Source organism: Tamandua tetradactyla, chromosome 4 (assembly GCF_023851605.1).
Source record: "Tamandua tetradactyla isolate mTamTet1 chromosome 4, mTamTet1.pri, whole genome shotgun sequence".
In the NCBI taxonomy this organism is placed as follows: domain Eukaryota; kingdom Metazoa; phylum Chordata; class Mammalia; order Pilosa; family Myrmecophagidae; genus Tamandua; species Tamandua tetradactyla.
The window spans coordinates 28,087,085-28,102,802 of NC_135330.1; the positions used below are offsets into that span (position 1 = coordinate 28,087,085).

At 38.8% G+C, this 15,718-nt stretch overlaps 1 pseudogene; it reads right to left on the reverse strand.

The window, feature by feature from the left end:
• Nucleotides 1-7,264: 7,264 nt before the first annotated feature.
• Nucleotides 7,265-7,817, reverse strand: LOC143680190 (translation machinery-associated protein 16 pseudogene; annotated as a pseudogene).
• Between the last annotated feature and the right edge of the window lie 7,901 nt (nt 7,818-15,718).

The window sequence follows — 15,718 nt, forward strand, 5'->3', positions numbered from 1 at the left end:
AATTGTAGATGAGAGGGTCTATATCTGAACCCTCTATTTGATTCCATTGGTCAGTATATCTATCTTTATGCCAGTACCATGCTGTTTTGACCATTGTAGCTTCATAATACACTTTTTTTTATTTTTTAATTTTTTTTATCAATCAAAAAAAAAGAAAAGAAATTAACACAACATTTAGAAATCATTCCATTCTACACATGCACTCAGTAATTCTTAGTATCTTCACATAGATGTATGATCATCATTTCTTAGTACATTTGCATTGATTTAGGAAAAGAACTAGCAAAACAGCAGAAAAAGATATAGAATGTTAATATAGAGAAGAGAATTAAAATAATAATACTAATAATATATATATATAAAAAGGAAAAAGAAAAAAAACAAAAACAAAAGATACAAACACACAAACAAACAAACAAAAAACCATATTTCAGGTGCAGCTTCATTCAGTGTTCCAACCTAGTTACATTACACTTAGGTATTATTGTGCTGTCCATTTTTGAGTTTTTGTATCTAGTCCTGTTGCACAGTCTGTATTCCTTCAGCTCCAATTACCCATTATCTTACCGTTTCTAACTCCTGCTGGTCTCTGTTACCAATGATATATTCCAAGCTGATTCTCGAATGTCGGTTCACATCAGTGGGACCATACAGTATTTGTCCTTTAGTTTTGGGCTAGACTCACTCAGCATAATGTTCTCTAGGTCCATCCATGTTATTACATGCTTCATAAGTTTAGTCTGTCTTAAAGCTGCATAATATTCCATCGTAGGTATACGCCACAGTTTGTTTAGCCACTCGTCTGTTGATGGACATTTTGGCTGTTTCCATCTCTTTGCAATTGTAGATAATGCTGCTATAAACACTGGTGTGCAAATGTCCGTCTGTGTCTTTGCCCTTAAGTCCTTTGAGTAGATACCTAGCAGTGGTATTGCTGGGTCGTAATCCATTCTGCCATTCTATGTCTTTTGATTGGGAAATTCAGTCCATTAACTTTTAGTGTTATTACTATTTGGATAATATTTTCCTCTACCATTTTGGCTTTTGTATTATATATATCATATCTGATTTTCCTTCTTTCTACACTCTTCTCCATACCTCTCTCTTCTGTCTTTTCGTATCTGACTCTAGTGCTCCCTTTAGTATTTCTTGCAGAGCTGGTCTCTTGGTCACAAATTCTCTCAGTGACTTTTTGTCTATAAATGTTTTAATTTCTCCTTCATTTTTGAAGGACAATTTTGCTGGATATAGGAGTCTTGGTTGGCAGTCTTTCTCTTTTAGTAATTTAAATATATCATCCCACTGTCTTCTAGCTTCCATGGTTTCTGCTGAGAAATCTACACATAGTCTTATTGGGTTTCCCTTGTATGTGACAGATTGTTTTTCTCTTGCTGCTTTCAAGATCCTCTCTTTCTCTTTGACCTCTGACATTCTAACTAGTAAGTGTCTTGGAGAACACCTGTTTGCATCTATTCTCTTTGGGGTGCGTTGTACTTCTTGGATCTGTATATTTAGGTCTTTCATAAGAGTTGGGAAATTTTCAGTGATAATTTCTTCCATGAGTTTTTCTCCTCCTTTTCCCTTCTCTTCTCCTTCTGGGACACCCACAACACGTATATTTGTGCGCTTCATATTGTCATTCAGTTCCCTGATTCCCTGCTCAAGTTTTTCCATTCTTTTCCCTATAGTTTCTGTTTCTTTTTGGAATTCAGATGTTCCATCCTCCAGTTCACTAATTGTAGCTTCTGTCTCTTTAGATCTACCATTGTAGGTATCCATTGTTTTTTCCATTTTTTCTTCTTTGTCTTTCACTCCCACAAGTTCTGTGATTTGTTTTTTCAGATTTTCTATTTCTTCTTTTTGTTCAGCCCATGTCTTCTTCATGTCCTCCCTCAATTTATTGATTTGGTTTTTGAAGAGTTTTTCCATTTCTGTTCGTATATTCAGCATTAGTTGTCTCAGCTCCTGTATCTCATTTGAACTATTGGTTTGTTCCTTTGACTGGGCCATATCTTCAATTTTCCGAGCGTCATCCATTATTTTCTGCTGGTGTCTGGGCATTTGATCAGATTTCCCTGGGTGTGGGACCCAGCTGGTTGAAAGGTTTTTCTGTGAAATCTCTGGGCTCTGTTTTTCTTTTCCTGCCCAGTAGGTGGCGCTCGTGGCGGTCATTTGTCTGCGGGGCAGTCGGCCCGGGAAACCGTGCATGGAGGCGGGGGTCGCTGGCTGCGGCTTGGGGGAGTGCCGGTCCAAATTGCCCAACTGGCCCGAGACGCCAAGCGTGACGGGAGGGCCCCGCTATCCAATGTTCCCAGTCAGACCGGGGAGCCACGTGCGTGGAGGGGACCCCAGTCGCCAGCCGCCCCGGCCGGGAAAACGCACGCCCCTCGGGTATCTCACCGCAGCGGATTCTCCCTGCCCGTTCAGCCGTTCCAGAATGGGGTACGCTGTCTTTTTGGTCTCTGTCGTGACTCCGGGAGCTGTTTCGTGTTGTTTCTGTTTCTTTAGTTGCTTTTCTGGAGGAGGAACTAAGACCCGCGCATCTTACTAAGCCGCCATCTTTTCCGGAAGTCCATAATACACTTTTAAAGTCAGGTAGTGTGAGACCTCTCACTTCATTTTTCTTTCTCGGGATATTTTTAGCTATTCAGGACAGCCTGGTCTTCCAGATAAATTTGGCTATTGTTTTTTCTATTTCTGAGAAGTAAGTTTTTGGGATTTTAATGTGTATTTTATTGAATCTATAAATAAATTTAAGTAGAATTGTCATTTTAAATATTTAGTCTTCCAATCCATGAACATAGTATGCCCTTCAATTTTTTTTTAGGTCTTCTGTGATTTCTTTTAGCAATTTCTTATAGTTTTCTTTGTATAGATCTTTTGTATCCTTAGTTAATTTATTCCTAAATATTTTATTCTTTTGGTTGCAATTGTAGATGGATCTTTTTTCTTGATTCCCCCTCAGATTGCTCATTACTAGTGTATAGAACTACTGCAGATTTTTGAGTGTTAATCTTGTAACCTGCCATGTTGTTATACTCATTTATTAGCTCTAGTAGTTTTGCTGTGGATTTTTTGGGGATTTTCGACATATAGTATCATATAATCTGAAAACAGTGAGAGTTTTACTTCTTCCTTTCCAATTTTGATGCCTTGTATTTATTTTTCTTGTCTAATTGCTCTGACTAGAACTTCCAACACAATGTTGAATAACAATGGTGACAGTGGACATCCTTGTCTTTTTCCTGATCATAGGGGGAAAGAATTCAGTTTTTCCTCATTGAGGATGATGTTAGCTGTGGGTTTTTCATATATTCCCTTTATTGTGATGAAGAAGTTCCCTTCTATTCCTATCCTTTGAAGTGTTTTCAACAAGAAAGGATGTTGAATTTTGTCAAATACCTTTTCTGCATCAATCGAGATGATCATGTGGTTTTTCTGCTTTGATTTGTTGATATGGTGTATTACATTAATTGATTTTCTCATGTTGAACCATCCTTGCATACCTGGGAGGAATCCAACTTGGTTATGGGGTATAATTCTATTGCTGTGTTGCTCAATTCAATTTGCAAGAATTTTGTTGAAGATTTTTGCATCTATATTCATTAAAGAGATTGGTCTGTAGTTTTCTTTTCTTGTAGTATTTTTGCCTGGCTTTATTATGAGGGTGTGCTGGTTTGAAAGGATATGTGTCCCCTAGAAAAGCCATGTTTTAATCAAAATCCCATTTCATAAAGGCAGAATAATCCCTATTCAATACTGTTTTTAATTAGATCATCTCCCTGGAGATGTAACCCAATCAAGAGTGGTTGTTAAGCTGGATTAGGGGAGATGTGTCTCCGCCCATTTGGGTGGGTCTTGATTGGTTTACTGGAGTCCTATAAAAGAGGAAACATTTTGGAGAATGAGAGATTCAGAACAAGCAGAGAAGAACGACATAGCCATGAGAAGCAGCCAGTGACCTTTGGAGATGAAGAAGGAAAATGCCTCCTGGGTACCAGGAGAGAAAGCTAGCAAATGACACTGTGCTCGCCATGTGCCCTTCCAGCTGAGAGGGAAACCCTGACTGTGTTTGCCATGTGCCTTCTCACTTGAGAGAGGAACCCTGAACTTCATTAGCCTTCTTGAACCAAGATATCTTTTTCTGGATGCCTGTGATTGGACATTTCTATAGACTTGTTTTAATTGGGACATTTTCTTGGCCTTAGAATTGTAATCTAGCAATTTATTAAATTTCCCTTTTTAAAAGCCATTCTGTTTCCAGTATATTGCATTCTGGCAGCTAGCAAACTAGAACAGAGGATGATATTGGCTTCATAGAATAGCCTTCCATCCTCTTCAATTCTTTTGAAGAGTTTGAGCAGGATTGGTACTAATTCATTCTTGAATCTTGGTAGAATTCACATGTGAAGCCATCTGGTCCTGAAATTTTCTCTTTTGGGGGCTCCTTAATGATGATTCAATTTCTCTACTTTTGATTGGTTTGTTGAGGTCGTCTATTTCTTCTCAAGTCAGTGTTGGTTAGTCATGCCTTTCTATGAAATTGTCCATTTCATCTATGTTGTTAATCTATTAGCATGAAGTGGTTCATAGTATCCTATCATTATCTCCTTTATTTCTGTAGGGTCTGTGGTTATGTCTCCTCTTCCATTTCTCATTTTTTTAATTTGCATTCTTTCTCTTCTGCTTTTTGACAACCTTGCTAAGAGCCCATCAATTTTTATTAATTTTCTCATAGAACCAACTTCCAGTTTTGTTGATTTTCTCGATTGATTTCATGTTCTCAATTTCATTTGTTTCTGCTCTAATCTTAATTATTTCTTTCCTTTTGCTTGTTTCAGGGTTAGATTGCTGTTCTTTCTCTAGTTTTTCCAAGTGGACAGTTAATTCCTCGATTTTTGCTCTTTCTTCTTTTTTGATCTAGGCATTAGGGCAATAAATCTCTTCACACTGCCTTTGCTGCATCTCATAAATTTTGATAAGTAGTATTTTCATTTTAATTTGCCTTGAGATATTTACTTATTTCTCTTGTGATTTTTTCCTTGACCCACTGGTTGTTTAAGAGTGTTGTTGAGCCTCTATATATTTGTGAATTTTCTGGCCCTTTGCTTGTTATCAATTTTGAACTTCATTCCTTTATGATCTGACCCTTAGGAAGGTCTACTTAGATATTATAGACCCAGGCATATTTTTCCAGATCTGAATGGCCTCCTCTCTGGCGGAAAGAGTCACCTGCATCAGTTTTCCCTGAGGGTGAGACCCAGCATGTTGACAGGCTTTCCTATGAAGCCTCTAGACTTTGTTTTTTCTTGTCCTTCCCAGTGCTTGTCTGCCTGCAGGTTCTACCAGCATAAAGTGATGTGGTACCTTTAACTTCAGTGGAATCTCCCTTCTGTGGGCATGGTTGAGACAGAGTAGAGGTTGTAGGCTGGCTTTAAGTGCTTCAGTTTTCCAGACCCTGGGGTCTAAATTTCTTGAGGGAGGGGTTCCACCTGAGCTGGGTTCCCACCCCTGTCATGAGGAAAGGACAGCCTTTGGGGATTACCTCCTTTCACCTGACCAGACTCTGTCTCTCAGACAAGCTTAATTCTGCCCTTGTCTGGGACAGTTGGAGCCTGAGAAGACTTGCAGTTGTATCTGATGAGCAGTTAAGCAATAGAAAAAAGCAAAAATAAATAATCCTTTTCAGAGCAGGACCCCACTTCCTCAGGTTTGTTAATCAAGAGCTTCATTTGGTACATTGCTCTGAGTATCTCCAGGTCCTATATGGTCCCTTTTTTTTTTTTTTTAAGAGTCCAGACCTTTTCAAGTATTTTGTGTTGTCTGATAAAAAAAAAAAAACAAACCTGTGTTTGTTGTTTTTTTTCTGTCAGCCCTGTCTCTTCTGCACTGGGGCAAAAACTAGTAATTTTAGCTTTTATTTGAGGTTTATCTGAGCTGGGGGCCTATTTTTAGTCATCAGAATTTGTTAATTAATTCCACATTGGAGCTTTATTGAGCTCAGCTCCTTGCTGTTAGTAAAGTCTCTTTTTTTTCTCCTCTGAGAACCAGCCTGTGGGGGAGGGGCACCAGACTCCGTGGCTTGGGGGACTCACCATTCTGGGTGGGATCGCATCTGTTCCAGCTTGTCCAGACTGGTGTACACTGTCTGCCCAGTCACTGGTGTGGTCCCAGCAGTTGTTCTGCATTGTTCCTGGCTATTTACTCTGGAGGACAAACGAAATGCCACACCTCACTAAGCTGCCATCTTGGAATGTCTCTCAAGTCAGTTTTTCAGATATTCATGCAGTATGGTAGAAGCTCTTTTATTTCTTTCTCATGAAAAAAGGCACTCAGAGGACAAGTGGTAAGTGAGTGCAAAGTACGCTGGCTCTTTTTATGTTAGTCTCTAATGCAAAGGAGTGCCTCCCCCGGTTCACCATTGGCTGGCTACTTAGGAGTCACAACTAATCTCAGAAACTAGCTAATCAGAAGGTGAGTTTTCTATACCTTATTATCATAATTATTCATTTTGGTTTTTGACCAATTACAAATAAGGGTATGTTGAATCCTACCTATTTGCATATCAGATTGCCCTGTATAGAGGGGATTGATCGAGTAAGCTTTATGCCCTAAGCACTTATCATATTCTAGTAAACTTAATCCTTCATTATCACATGCTGAAATGATTTCAGGGGAATGTCGGCCAGGTTAGGAGATGAAGACAAGTTATTTTGATGGAGACTTAAACAAAGGGACTTCCATACTTCCTTATTTGAGGGGGAGGAGTCCACCACCCCTTACAGGTTTTTTTTTTTTTTTTTTAGAGAGAGGGAGGAAGGGAAGGAAAGACAGAGAAGGAAGGAAGGATGGAAGAAAGGGAAACATTTTTAAACATTTTCTTGTTTTATTATATTTTGTTTGTTTGCTTGTTTTTTACATGGGCTGGGGCCGGGAATCGAACCGGGGTCCTCCGGCACGGCAGGCAAGCACTCTTGCCCGCTGAGCCACCGCGGCCCGCCCCCCTTACAGGTTTTGAGGTTCACTTCATGTCCACTTTAGCATCATAATGTAAATGATAAAGCAACCTTGGTTTTTAAACAAAAATCATACCAAGCCAAAAACAGAACTCTCTTCATAATAGCAAATTCCTGAATCTAGAATATATATATATATATATTCAATGAGTATAACTTGAAACTCTTAAATTATTTACTTTAAACTCAAGTAATGACAATTTGGCCACTGCAGTCATTTCCTCATCTGAGTCATCTGTTTTCTTCTTTCAGTTGCAATTCCCTGAAATCTTTGCTGACAGTTGTGATTTTGTCCTCTTGCACTTCTTGGGAACTGCATCATTAGCACAGATTTTTCTCATTTTAATGTTTGACAATTTTCAGGTCAATATCCCATTTACTAAAAGTTTTCGGATAACTCACATTTACAATGTCCGGAATCTCAAAACCATAATCTTCATACTGCCACCACTCATGCATCCTCATCTATTTGATTACTGTCTCCGGGGCATGGTGCTTCTTCCCCTACCTGTCTTTGATGCTATTATGTAACTCAATCTGTTCCAATTAATCACTGAATCAATTTAAATACTTTTCAATTAATTCATACGTGTCTTTTAATATTTTACTTTTGGGGGATCAAGATTGCAAAACTACTGTATTTTTCACCAACAATGTTGAGACGCAAGGCCTTTTCATTCTTCAATTTTTCCTTTTTTCTTGTTTGTGGGCTTCTCTTATAATCTGAGCTACTTTTCTACTGTGTGGATGGATGACTAGTTTTTTCCACCCTGTAAATTTTCCCTCTGATGCTTTAGGCATGGTGGCATCCTTGGGACCTCGGGCTCTCTAGACCCAGATGACCACACCAACCTGGCGGGTACAGACTCCTGGAGAAGGGCCTCCCAAACACACATGGTTGTCAGGATTTTTTTCTGTCAAAAACCCATCTACATCTGATTACATTTCCAGCTCCTTTGTGCTACCTACCCTGCACCTCCAACTTTTTTTTTTTTAAGTGTTTTTACATGCATCTTCAGAGAAAAACAGTTCTATAAGGTTTGAACCCTGAACTAGCCATCCTCACTTCTTCCCCTCTCCATTTCTTCCTCCTCAAAGTAACACTTTTCAACTCTTTTAGTAATTCTTTTGGTGTTCTAGATATGTAAAAGGCTATCTGTTTTGGTTTGCCAATGACTGCTATAACAAATAACCCAAACTAGTTGGCTTAAGCAACAAGGATGTATTTTCCTACAGTTCGGGAGACTAGAAGTCCAAAATCAAGGGTATGCCATATTTTCTCTGAAGTCTACAGTGTTGTGGTGGAGATTTGCAGGCAGGCAGTCTCTGCCTCTGTCACTTGGCACTCTATCTCCTTCTGTCTTCTACTCACCCTCCTCTGCTTATAAGCATTCCAGTCAGGTTGAATCAAGACTACACCCTGATTCAGTTTGGCCTCATTTTAATAGGATCCTTGAATATCTCGCTTACAAATGAGTTTACACCCATAGGTCCAAGGGTTGGGATTTGAAAATGTCTTTGTGGGGGACATAATAGTTTTAATTTTATTTATTTGTCTTCTATATTTTTATTGATGAAACAACATACAAACACAAACATTGTTAACATACAAACATTCCATACATGGTGTACAATCCATGGTTCACAATTCATCACATAGTTGTGTATTCATCACCATGATAATTTTTTAAAACATTTGCATCACTCCAGAAAAAGAAATAGAAAGAAAAAAGAAAAAACTCATACATACCATACTGCTCACTCCTCCCTCTCATTGACCACTAGTGTTTCCATCTACTCAATTTATTTTAACCTTTGTTCCCCTATTATTTGTTTATTTTTTTGTCCATGTTTCTTACTCATCTCTCCATACCCTAGATAAAGGGAGCATCAGACATAAGATTTTCACAATCACACTGTCACATTGTAAAAGCTATATAATTATACAATCATCTTCAAGAAACAAGGCTACTGGAACACAGCTCTACAGTTTCAGGTACCTCCCTCTAGCCACTCCAATACATCATAAACTGAAAAGGGATATCTATATAATGTGTGAGAATAACCTCTGGAATAACCTCTTGATTTAAATCTCTCAGCCACTGACACTTTATTTTGTCTCAGTTCTTTCTTCCCCCTTTTGGACCCTTGATGCTGGGTCCCAGCTCATCTGTGGGGGACATAATTTAATCCATAACATTATCTTTCTACTTCTTTATTTTTGAGCTTTAGGTATTACTGCCATCCCACTGTGGTAAGTGAGAATTTATCTTTATAAATAGCCCCTTCAATTTCCTTATCCTCCCATTATAGCTATATAATAATTTTGGAAGCATTAAGATAAAATGTTTTATTATGACCATGTAAAAACTATTAACAACTAAACCTAATAATAACTTTTTATTTCCCCTAGGGTTAATAACTCTCTTTTTGATGCTGTTATTGTACAGTTAGCTTTTTATATATACTTAATGATAATTTAACCAGAAGCTCTCTGCTAGATATCTAAATCTCCTCTCCATTCCTTCAGATATTTTGGGAATTCTATCAATTTAATCTTCATCGACAAATTTCACCAGAGCATTTTCCTTGCTCCAGTGTGGACTAGTTGTCTGGTGTGTGACTCATCTTGGGTCTCCCTTCTCCAACATCTGAGAGATTGTTTTCATGTCTCTCCAGTGTTGGATCTCCTTCTTCTGTATCCTACATATTCCTTATTATTGTTTTATTTTTGCCCTTAGTTATGAGAAAACTCATAGTATTTGCTTCCTAAGAAAGAGTACATAAGAGACAAATTTTTTTGAGACTTGGGTGTCTGGTAGTTTGTTTAAGTATATAATTCTACATGAGAAATAACTTTTCTTCAGAATTTTGAGGGTGTCTCTATTGTTTTCTCATTTCTCCTGTTGCTGTTGAGAAGCTGTAACAAATTTCCAATTTTGTAAACAAATTACCACAAATTTAGTGGCTTAGAACAGCATCCATTTATTAGCTAATGGTTCTGAACACCAGAAATCCAGAGATGGCATGGGTGGATTCTCTGTTGAGGATACCTAGGCTGAAATCAAGGTTTTGACTGAACTTAATTCTCACCTGGAGACTTTGGCAGAAAATCTGTTTTTAAGCTCATTCAGGTTGGTAGAAAACTCAGTTGTTTGTTTTGAAAGAAAATGGGATTTCATTTTCTTATGGGGACCACTCTCAGGTCTTTGAGACCTCCTGCATTTCTTGTCATGTCAATGTCAATCAAAAGCACTGGGTTCTCTGCCTGAAGTGCTCATGTGATCAATTCCTGAGACACTGGGGTTTCAAAGAGAGAAAGAGTATATTACTAAGTGCAAAGCAGGAGACCAGATGGTCTATTGGCCTAAAAATCTGTCTCCTGAACTGTAGTAACTGATAGTATTATATTATCAAAAGATGGGCAGATTTTAGAATAATGAGCACAGTGGTTCTAGATGATGTAATTAAAGGTGCTCTAATTACTGAGCACGTGCAGATGATTACATGTTTAATCACAGAATGTATGTAAGAAAATGGCAGCCATAATATGATGATGGTTGTGTTTTTTAGCATTATAATGAGGTATAGGTCACTTATAGGTTAAAGTTTAAGCTACTACGCATGTCAGGGAAGCCAATTTTGGTTAGACCTAGCTCCTACTGGCAAGATAGTTTTGGAACTGGGGTAGGTTAGTTCCGGGCTTACTCAAGGCCTTTCATTAATAAACATTAGTGTCTGTCTTTAGTGATCAAAAGACTCTAAAGTTGAAAAATATGATAAAGGGGTACAAGTGGCGGTCAGTCACAAGGTTTTTGCAATCACAAGATAAAGGCCATATGGCTTTACACTATTATCAGAGATCAAGGCAGCTGGATTACAGCTCAGAAAGTTCAGGTATTTCCTTCTGGCTATTTTAATATACTTGAAAGTAAAAAGAAATATATTAATTATTTGGTAATCATAATAATTTGTTAAATCCTACCTTCTCAGTTACAATGTGGCCCCCTCCATCTTTAAAGCCAGATTTGGAGAATCTCCCTTATATTGACTTCTTGTCACACTTAGAATCTCTTGCCAGAAAGAACCCCAACCTTTTAAGGGCTTGCCTGATTAGGCCAGGCCCAGTTGGGATAATTTCCTTTTCTTAAAGTCATTGTACCAAATAACAAAACCTAATCAGTGAAACTTATCATATTCCAGTACAGGAATTTATATATGACACATATACGAGGGGGCAAGGAATTTTGGGGGCCATCTTAGAATCCTGCCTGCCACAGAAGCCCAAAAGTATTCTAATTCCTGATCCATATTATGTGTCCTCTTTTTGCCTTTGGAAGCTTGTAGAACTTTTAGAATTTCCCATTATCTTCAGGTTTCTGAAATTTCATGATGCGGCTTAGTATGGGTTTACTTTTATGTACTGTGATGAGCACTATATAAGCCCTTTCAACATAAAAACTCACCTCCTTCAATTCAACTAGACTTTTTTCATTGATTATTTCCTCTCTTCCATGTTCTCTGTTCTCACTTTCTGGAACTCTAATTATTTGACGTTGGCCCATCTGGATTAATTCTCCAATTTTCTTTTTTCTTCTATTTTTTTTCCATCTTTCCTTTTGGTCCTACTCATTTTTTCCCTCAACATCATTTTCTAAATATTGAATTTTTCATTTAGGCTATCAAGATGTTAATTTACAAAAGCCATTTTGTTTTGTTTTGTATTTTGTTTGTTTGCATCATGAATGTTCTTTTTGTATGACATTCTGTCCTTGTTTTATGGATGTGCTGTTTTCTCTTATCTCTGAAGGTATAAATGAAAGTTTTCCTTTTAAGAATTCTTCTCTCCACATAGTCTTTGTTTCTTCCAAGTTACTTTTACATATTTGCAAGAGATTTTCCTCAGATAACTGTGATCTTTACTCAGTTATTTCAAAGCACTGAAAAGCTGATTGGAAGCTCTGAGCCAATAGGTAAGCCTTGTCAATCATGAGCTTTATTACAGAGTGAACAATGCAGGTCACTATGTTAAGGGACCCCCAATGCTGCTTCCTTTATGTCTTTCTTCTTGGACAGTTCAGATTGCTTGAAAAGACTCCTCAAAGCTTTTCCAAATTTTTCTCTGAAGGTGGTTGGCTTGGTTGTCAGGTTCTCTGAACTGAAAGGGATAAAAGAGCTGAAGGTGTATATTCTTAGTAGTCTATCTGGAATTCAACGTAAATTACCTCCACACCTGGTAGAGTTCTTAAATGTACTCTTTGCCTCTCATCTGTGTCTATTGAATTTTTACTGTTCTTCATAGCTTATTTCAGTTGACCTGCCTAGAAGTAATCTCTCATACCACTCATACTACTTCTATCACATTTGCCTTGAATTGTACACAATTGTTTGCTTATCTCTTTGCTAGGGACAAACACTTTGAGTGTAGCAACTGTGTCTAGACAATGGAGTTTTCCATCATGGTGTCCTGTCCTTGTAGGTTTTTAATGAATAATTGTTGAATATCAGACCAGATAGTGATTACAAAGATTACATTAATTTTTTCAAAGACATATCTCTGCTGATTCTTCTACTTTAAAGCTTTCTGGAAGGATGTTTTCTATCGTGTTCATTTGGTTTTAGAGACATCTTTAAAAAATTGCATTATGTGACTGGAAATGTTACAGGGAAAGAGAAAAGTAACAGCCCCCATTTTTTTTTATGTCAGGTAACACCCACACAGAACAGTTAAACACCAAATATATAGATATTAAGATAAAACTCTTTTTCCATTTCCTTTTCTGAGCCACTGCCAGATTTTTGTGAGAGACTTCCATCATGCCAGACAGTAGCAATTGTTAAATAACTTTAAGTCAACTACTAAAATTAACTATTTTATAAATGGTTGGCAATGCTTATGAGAAGACCATTAGTCAGACTCATTCATTCTGATTTATTATGCTCTGCACATGTGATTCATTCTAAGCATCCTAAAAACTTTTGTCCAACATGGAGACTCTCCAACAAATTCATTTTTGGGGTGCATTTATCTATTCTCACATTGCATTTTGCTTTTTCTTTTGTGCTCCCACTTTATTATAGGTGGTGCCTCTCCTCTCTGTAGCATAGAAGTAAGTTGAGTATGTTCTTAAGACTAATCCTTGAGTTAAAGAATTGCTTTAGAGTTTTCTGTGTAGGACTTGAAATGTTGACAGAGCTAATGGGAGGATCTTGGCCATGTAGTATGTATTTGCCTAGACCATGCTGTGTCTTGGTTAAATGTTAGGCCCTGAATTGCTCCACAGACATTCTTAAAGTAGCTCAGTACCAGCTGCTGGCTTCAGGATGCTCAGCTCAAGGGTATGCCTGCCCCTTGCTGGTGAGTGTCACATTTTATCTTTGGAGTGTTAACTTTAGTTTTGAAATGAATCCAGCAAAGCAGTCTGTTTTTTGTTGACTAAGGTTGGGATATCTATCTCAGACCCAGAAGGGAATTTCCTTGGATGAGCCCAGGACAGCATGGGGTGTCCCCTACTGAAGAGGCTTTGATAACAAGTCATGAATTCACCATCTACATCACTTGTTAGGAAGAAGAGAGTGGATTGTGGGGGGGTTGGAGCAAATTCTCAATATAAGCAATGTAGACAAGTGGCTGCTGATTCTAAGAAGAATGTTTTTCTCTTTCTTGCTCTCTCACTGATTTTTGCGGGCATGTCATATTCCTTCTCTTGATCACAGTTTCATTTTGTAAAAATGACAAATGAAATGCCCTAAATGTCAGTTTTCAGCTCTCTTTAAAAAAAAACATATTGGAAGGAGAAATTTATGGAGGCTAGATTTCCTTCCTGCTTTTTGTCATTACAGGGATTATGGTAGCAAACTTGGAACCTCCTCCCACTTCCTTTTCTCCTAATTCTTATTTAGTTTCTTTTCATCCTTCAAACCTCAGCACACATTTTACCTCCTTTATTAGATATTCCATGTTAAGTGTAAAACCATTTTGGAAGTATAGAAACGATAAAGAGGAAAATAAAAACCTATAATCCAATTTTAGGATTTTGATAGATATTGCCAAATTAATTCCCAGAAATTAACACTGCTGCCTGATGGTATAGTGGCTGACTTATTACTCCTTTTCCTGTCTGTGGTAGTTAGGTTTGAGTGTCAACTTAGCCAGGTGAAGGTCAGGTTTGCTGCTGTGGACATGAGCCATTGGCATGTGAAACTCATCTATCACTGATTGCATCTGCGCTTGGCTGGGGGGAGCACCTCCTGCGATGAGTGATGTTAATTTAATTGGCTGGATGCTTAAACGAGAGCTCAACACAGCACAGCCCAAGCAGCTCAGCAAAACTCATCTCAGCCCAGACCTTTGGAGATGTAGAAAGGAATCACCTCAGAGAAAGCTGTGGTGACCCAGAAGCCTGGAGAGAAGATCAACAGAGATTTCCCTGCGCCTTCCTGTGTAAGAGAGGAGCTCAGATGAAAGTTAGTTGCCTTTCCTCTTAAGAACTATAAGTTTTTAACTAAATACATTCCCCTTTATTAAAAGCCAATCCGTCTCTGGTGTGTTGTGTTCTGGTAGTCATAGCAAACTAAAACAGGGTTGGTACCTGAGAAGTGGGGTGCTGTTGCAGTTTGTGAATATCAGACATGTTGGAACAGTTGTTTGGACAGATAAGGGCGGATTCTGGAGGAGCTGTGGGAATCTTGATTGAGAAGACCTGGAGTGCTTGAAGAGACTTTGGGTGTAAATGGAGCCACTGACAGTTTGGACAAAGGGGGACAGGAAAGGGACAGATTGGAGTTTGCAGGGTGAGAGCCATAGAAGTTTGGGTCTGAAGCCAAGAAGCCTTGGGCCAGGAGAGTGGACCCACCCATATACGTGGAGAGGGTGAGTTTCCCCGAAGGCAGAGGATGGGCCTTCCACCTTGTTGCAGTGGAAGAGTCATGCCACCTCAGGCCTTAGAGAAGGTACAGCACACTCCTTGGGGATTGGGGAGAGTCTGGTCACCACCACATGGAGGGGTTGAGCGTGTGCCCTAGAGATGACAGAGAGCCTGGGTGCAGCCCCGATGCTTGGAGAGAGTGAGCCTAGAACAAGGTGGTCTCCTTAGTGTCCCTCAAAGTTGCATTTGGAGAGAGGCAGGCCACTGCGTAGGCCCTTGGAAAGGGTGGGACTGCTGCTTTCTAAAACCCTAAGGATAAATGACTTTCAGACTGAACTCTAATGGCGTTTGCCCTGCAGGTTTTCAGAACAGTTTGGGTTTCATAACCCCTGTTTTCCTTCCAATTTCTTCCTATGGAAATAAAAACTTGTATTCTGTGACTGTCCCTCCTTTGCATATTGGCACCAGATAACTTGTTTTGAGATTCATAGGTCCAGGGCTAGAAGAGAATTTTTGCCTTTTTAATATTGCTTAAGGTGATGTGTATAGTTGTCAGGTTGACAAGAGTTGGACACGTGGTAGGTAGGTTTGGGTGTTCACTTGGCCAGGGGAAGGTACCTACTTCTGTTGCTGTGGACATGAGCCATCAGCATGTGAAACTCATATCACTGATTGCATGTGCACTTGGCTGGGGGAGTACCTCCTGCAATGAGTGATGTTTAATTTAATTGGCTGGATGCTTAATGAGAGAGCTCAGCATACCTCATCTCAGCACTCGCAGCTCAGCCCAGACGTTTGGAGACGTAGAAAGGAATCACTCTGGAGAAAGCTGTG